This window comes from Nicotiana tomentosiformis, chromosome 6 (assembly GCF_000390325.3).
Source record: "Nicotiana tomentosiformis chromosome 6, ASM39032v3, whole genome shotgun sequence".
NCBI classification, from domain to species: domain Eukaryota; kingdom Viridiplantae; phylum Streptophyta; class Magnoliopsida; order Solanales; family Solanaceae; genus Nicotiana; species Nicotiana tomentosiformis.
Genome location: NC_090817.1, coordinates 28529079 through 28536383, shown reverse-complemented (window position 1 = coordinate 28536383; position 7305 = coordinate 28529079). Strand labels below are relative to the sequence as shown.

General features: G+C 35.2%; 1 long non-coding RNA gene across 1 annotated transcript; it reads right to left on the bottom strand.

Moving 5' to 3' along the window:
* Positions 1–1731: 1731 nt before the first annotated feature.
* On the bottom strand, positions 1732–5246 carry LOC117278466 (uncharacterized). The gene is made up of 2 exons (XR_011408466.1): positions 5049–5246; positions 1732–1887 (listed from the first exon to the last, which is right to left on the bottom strand). It is a non-coding gene; the product is annotated as an uncharacterized lncRNA (long non-coding RNA).
* Between the last annotated feature and the right edge of the window lie 2059 nt (positions 5247–7305).

The following is a 7305-nucleotide window of genomic DNA, read 5'->3' as shown; positions in this document are numbered from 1 at the left end:
GTGCGACAATAGGTCCGCAGATGCGAAAAGTCTGGGCAGAAAGTTTAAAAGCAAGGGTTCGCGATTTTATTCTTATTTCAACATTTTGCACTCGGACTTAGGCGATTTTGGAGAAGATTTTCGAGGTCATTATTGAGGTAAGCTTCTTGTACTCGTTTTGGATCATAAAACTTGTTTCACCACTGATCTCCCTACCTAATTAGTGAGATTTTGAAGTAAAATTTGGGGGTTTAGGGCTTGAGACTTGGAGAGTGGATTTTGGGGATTTGAATGACCAAATGGTGTCCGATTTTGATATATTTGGCATGGTTAGACTCGTGAGTCAATGGAATTTCGGGTTTTGTGACATTTGTCGGATTTCGAGGCGTGGGCTCGGGGACCGGGTCGAGCCTATTTCGGATTTTGTCTTATTATTTTATATTTTTCTTATAGAATTGATTCCTTTAGCCTATATTATTTATACCGTACTGCTTGTGGCTAGATTCGGGGCGTTTGGAGACTGATTCGAGGGGCAAAGGCATTTCGGAGTAGGATTTGCTCTGTTTGAGGTAAGTAACGCTTTCAAACTTGGTTCTGAGGGCAAGAAATCCCGAACTATGTGCTATACGATTGGTATTGAGGTGACGCACATGCCAAGTGACGGGCATGCGAGCGCGCACCATAAGAATTGTGGCCTGGTTGATTCCATGGCACTGTATAGTGACTCTATTTTGTTGATATCTGTGTTTTCATCTTGTGATAAAGTAATTGAGCTGTCAATCATGCTAGATATAATGTTTAGGCTTTATGCCGGTATTGTTGGGACCCTTAGTGGTCGTTTCTTGCTGTCATCTCACTGATTTTATTGATATTATGTACTTAGTGATGTTCATGCATTTCATATCATATCTCCGTCTCAGTTGTTATTTATTGATGTATCATATCATTGTTTCGGGCTAGTTTTCATGATATTGTGAGCTCGTGAGTGAGAATGGAGAGATTGATGACTAAGTGAGGCTGAGAGCCTGATTATGAGTGATAGTTATAGGATCGGGCTGCACGCCGCAGCGGTTATATTGATTTTATGATAGCGCTTGGGCTGAGCCCCTCCGGATTCTGTAACACACCCTAGTGAGCGTAGTGGATATTATTGAGGGATGGATCTTCCCTGGACATGGATCTTGTCTGAAGTACTTGATACCTAGAGATGGATCTTCTCCACGGGTATGGATTGTCCTTTCTCGGTACTGGGTGACTTATAGTCAGTGATGTATATGTTCCGGGATGGATCTTCCCTGGGCCTTATGGGCCATATACAGTACCGAGTGGTTGAGCATTCGAGAGTGTGAGCACATGAGTCTGACAAAATGGTGCATCACATACCGCATGTGCATTGGCATGTAGAGATAGCAGACTCAGTATTCTGATTTAGACGCTCATGTACTCAGTGACACCCCGGTTTTGGGATGGATTATATCGTATTTTAGATATTTCTGTTTTCAAAAAGGCTTTCCTAAATTATTAAATTGCTTCCGTCTTTATGTTCAAAGATTTTTCTGTGTTGATATGTTGAGTTGTGGCTTGCCTAGTTTCACGATAGGTTCCATCACGACGGTTAGATTTTGGGTTGTGACATAATGGAAGCATGTCGCAGCTGTACCTCAATAGCTGCCCACATGTGATTCAACTTCTCTTGCTTAATATCATTCCACGATGATACTCCCAGCGAACACATATTGCGGTCACGAACTATTCTGCCCAAGTGCCTCGAAAATAGTTTGCTATTTGTTCCAACCATTCGATTGTTGTAAAAGGTTACTTTCAGCTTTTGTCCGACTTCAAGTGATGCAACTTCTTTGCACTTGTTTTTACCTCGAACTCTTTTTACTTTTTCAGGATTAGATGAACCTACAGTTGCATATTTGGCAGCAGTCTTCATAGTTGTTCCCACCTTATTTTCAATCTTTGATGGTTTCATATTGAACCTGCAAAGAGCCAAAAGTAAAAAACAATTAAGAGAAAATGTGTGACAATATAATATTAAAAGAAACCATGCCATCAGAATATTTGACCATGAATATACTAATTTATAAAGAGATACTTCACGTCATCATTTCTTTTTCTTTTCTTTTGTGAAGGATTTTCTAAGTCTACAATATCATCATCCATTTGTTTCACAATCTCATAGGAATCACGAGGTTGAGTCTTCCTCACTACATTCTAACATTTGTTGGAATTATCATTAGCATAAAACACTTGAGATGCTTGCTCTGCTAAAACAAAAGGCTCATTTATTTTCAAAAATTTCTCTGGATTAACACTCATGAAGTCATACTCATCCTTTTTAACTCCTTTTATTTTATTATACACATCAAACCTATTACATCGAAATAAAATCACTCGCCTACCCATGGCAAATTGCAATTCAATCACATCTATTAAAACTCCATAGTAATCAATGTTCTTACTATCTTTATCATTCTCACCAACTACAACAACACCACAATTTTGAGTCCTTAACTTTTTATCATAATCTTCTACATGAAATCTATATCCATTAACAATGTAACCATTAAAATGTGTCGTATATTGGATAGGACCACGTGAAAGTGAGAGCGGATCTTCATGATCCGACTATCATCTCCTTTATGCAATTGTGCAACATATCAACAAGATTAAGTTAAATACTTTAGAATGAGTAATACAACATTAAAATGTCAAATTTGATGTTTATGTATTACTCACCCTAACTTTAAACCATTCAATAAATTGTCGGTTCTATTCTGCATCAGACAAATATTGTGTAGTATCCGCATGAGTTTGTGCAAACTCTCTACAAAGTTGAAGTGAACCATAAATGTCATATAGAAAAAAAAAATACCCTAAAGAAAATAAAGAAATAAGATGATATGAAAGAACTCTCCATACTCGAGATATGGTATGACTTCATCACAATTCTTCAGTATGTATATATGTGCTTGTTCCAATTCATTTGCTTCAAGTTCACATGGATCTTTAGCTCCCAGAGTGCTTCCAGGTTGACAAAAACAACCTTTGAAGCCTAGGCTTTAATGGAAAATAGAGTAAAATCTTTGATGATATCTTCTTACCTTTTTTATTCCTTGTTTCCCCGCTATGTCTATCTATCTTCCATCTGGACGCACCACAAACTTTGCAAGAATTGAGTAAGCTATCCTCCTTCCAGTATAACATACAATCATTAGTACAAGAATCAATCTTGTTGCAAGAAAGTCCAAGGTCTTGAATTATCTTTTTTGCCTCATAATATGGTTTTGGAAAATTGGCGCCATTAGGCAACAACTCCTCTTTTAACATTTTCAATAACATTGTAAATGATTCATTACTCCAATGACCCATACTTTTGATGTGAAGCAATTTAATTAAAGAGGAAAGCTTTGAAGCTTTTGAATTTTGATACAGTGGCTGCTCAAAATCCTCCAATAGCTTGCAAAATATTATTGCTTCAACATTTGGTTCCTCCTCAAGTAAATCGTCACAACCAGTGTGCGTAGTTCCTCCATCATGATTAGGATATAAATCTCTCAACAATTCTTCTACTTCATCATCACTCTCACATTCTTCTACTTTATCACCATCTTCATCTTCAGATTCTGATAGTGGCTCAACTAAAGTTTTCCCGTGATGATACCAAAAAGTATAATTTTGAATTATTCCATATACTTTCAAATGTGTCTCAACTGTCTTACGAGTTCCTAATGTTGTATTACAACATTTGACACATGGACATCTTATTTCATATTCCTCTCATGTTTTTTGAAAAACATAATTCAAAATTTTTTGCACTCCGATTAAGTAGGCTTCATCAAGCCGATTATAAACAAGTTGCATCCATTGCTTACTAGGTTCCATAACCTTGGAGAGTAGATAAAACTTAGATTAAAAAAAGATGAAGGATAAGAAAAATACTAAGATACACAATACTTATTACGATCAAATGCACATAACTGTGTGTTGAACTCTAAGGCCGCACTAGGAGATTAGGCTCCTTTTTTTTCCAGTTAATGCATTGCAATATACAATCAGTTGGCACTAAGATAACTAAAAGATTATAAATTAACTTGTAATTAAGATGCTAGTTCCTAAAACATGTATACATGGTTCCTTCTGGCCTGCCCCGAGATCGAAGTAAGTACTAACATAAAAAAAAATGCAAACAGTATAGTTTACGACACAAGCTCATCCAAAATATCACTTGCAACTAAAAAGACTACTTGTTAGTGAATTTCCCTGAGTTCTTAACATGTATCAGAATCATGTTCCCTGCTATTTCTTTTTTCTTTATAGACACACACTCATATTTCCCTAGATTAGTTATATGCAAGAAATATATTTGTGAATACACTGTTAATATTTCTTACGGTATAAATGCATTTAGTTTAAATCTTTTCCAGAGGTAAAATAAAAATTTCAATAGGAGTAACAATACATTTTTTTTAAAGAGCAAATCTGGACATTCTTCATTTTAAGAAATTGTTCAAAGACAAAACAAACTCACATTAACTACTACTATTAGATAATAATAACAATATTGCCTCTCTTCAATAACAGAGACAAAAACTCAACAACATCCTTCAGATACACATCGAGTGTATAACGAGTCGGCATAATGTGGTTGCAATTAACGAGCTTAATAAAAGCCATAACTCGTGATTTCATTGCTTTTATTTTTGGCTGAATCTTTTCAGAGAACGTTTTTGGGTATTTGCTTATACTTGTAACTAAACAATGGCCGTATGGTCTGCCTGTTGTTCCTTCATCGAATACACGAAAATTAAATCTCAACACTCATAACATTAAATTAAATCTGCCATTCATGAAATAATTTTCTTTTTCAGAATTGATATTCACTTTGTATGAAACATAATATCCAGACACACGCTACAAACTTGAATACACTTTAGAGAAATCAAATTTAATGTTAGAGAAGAAGAAGAACAAGAGGAAGAAGAAGACGTCGAATAAAACGAAGCAGTAAAGCAAATTCCAACTTAGAGAAGAAACAGAGCAACTCACAAGAGGAGGCATACCTGGGATTCGCAAACGAGCGAGGTTGAAAACTGGGTAGACCTGCGATTCACAAACTAACAAATTCGCAACCTTTGCTTTGAGAAAACACAGATCTTGAGTTGTGAATAGAGAGCTAGGCAGACGACATATGTGTGGATGTTTAGAAACTAGGGCAGAACTGGGAGTTTTGTTTTGGGAAAGTAGAGAGTTTCTTTTAATTTTTTAGAATTTTTAATTTTAGGATATTAGTTTTGGCGCCAATTTCATAGAAAATAATAATTTTTTAATATTTTAATATTATATTGGGCGGCACTCTCTCCCGCTCATCACCCGTGTTGGCGCCTATTAATACCATTTGGGACCAGTTACTAATTTCTTTAGGGACCAGATTTATTACCTTCGCAATAGAATGCACAATTAAGGACCACAATATAATCTCGTCCCAATACATATACTTTTAAAGACGGAATTATTAACTCGTCCCTAAATGTTGGTCGCAAATAATGCTTTTTCTTGTAGTGAATTATTGTTCATGATATCTCTCTCCTTGTTGATTTTCACTAATTGAAGTCATTGTTATAGGTTATCTCTTCCATTGTGAGTCATTCGTATTTAATATGTGGTTATACATTATCTTATTGTTGAGTTGTTGGTGTTTAGGTTTTGAAAGTCATTTTCATATTGAGGCAAAATTGTTATTGTTAAAACATCTTCCTTGTTGGACATCTTACATTCATTGTTGTTGTTGATATTCTTCTACCCATTGTGGTGGAGCCATGAGCTATTGTTGTGGAAATATTGATATTGTTGATTGTTGGCAAATTATGATATATGAGCACTTGTGGTGCGAGTTATTATTGTGATGTGATATTGACGCGCGTACGATGGTATAAGGCTTGGAGTTAATGTGCATGTAGCGGTATAAGGTGGGACTGATGAGCTTGTTGCTTGTAGCGGAACTACGTGAAGCCATACGACGTCATAAGGTGGGCAAAAGTGTGCGTGGCTATTTTGGGATAACTGTTTTCAAAATCTATTTCAAATGTAAGGCTCGTGCGGCGGTGTAAGGAAAGATTGTGATTGAAATTATGAAATGTGAATACGAGGCGGTACCTCGGTTGTGATTTTCATTGTCCATCCTATGTCGGGACAACTTGTTGATTTGAACGGTCATTGTTCTTCCTTCAATCATTAATTCACAGCTTGATTGTGTTTGGTTATTCGTTGTTATCTTTGTATTGGAACGATTGAGGTTTCTTGTGTGAGTCATGCATTCTACGTGATTTGTTGCGTTGCTTTAACATGCCAATCTGCGTCTCTGTTATAACTTGGTGAATTGATTGTCAATGTGAATTTAATTGCTTGGAGTAACTATATCATGTTCTGTTGAGTTGTTGGTAACATAATGGCTTAAATAAAAGAATTATTAACATGCTTTATTCTATGTGCCTCTTAAGATAGAACTCGTTATCTCACTCGGTGCCTTATTATTCTAAATGGTTGTCGCACTTTCACTATAATTGGGTTCTCAAATTATACTTATCATCCTGTTAGATGTTTACCTTACTTAAAATTATTATTATGTCTTTCTTTAACAAATTATATATTTAATTCGTTAATTTAACTTATGTTTTTCTTTGTTTAAAAATGACACTTTTACTCAATTTTATTGACTCCTAAACTAAACCCATCTTATACTGTATTTCGTACAAATTTTATATTATTTTACCTTACTTGATTTCTAAAACAAACTCATTATTTCATTTGACACCTTACCTTATTCAAGATTGTTATTTTATTTTATGATGTCTAAATATATTTTTCATTCATCTAAATTAATATTATTATGATTGCAAAGTACATGGTAGCACGTGGTCTTTGTCGTGCGAAGGTGATTGTTATTGTGGGAACAACGTGCCATAAGCTTAAGATTTGAAAATTGTGGTCCATGACTTGTGGTTTATGAGGTGAGGTACCTCAGGGTAATTCTTGTTGTAAGTCCATGCATTGGGAGCGTTTTGATTTTTTGATTTGTCATCAATCTTTTTCCCTTATTTGAGTTCATTTACATCTCATCGGTGTTCTGATTATGTTATTTATTTAGCACTCGCTTACTACTTGCTGTCATTTATATTTCTATTACTTTATTGTTGGTTGTAAATCAATAATTTTTCCGCCGTTGGTGTTACATTGATTTTCTTTCCATTGTTAACTTATATATATCTTGAATATCTTTTTATGTCTAGTAGGTTTTTTGACCTAGCCTCATCACTGCTC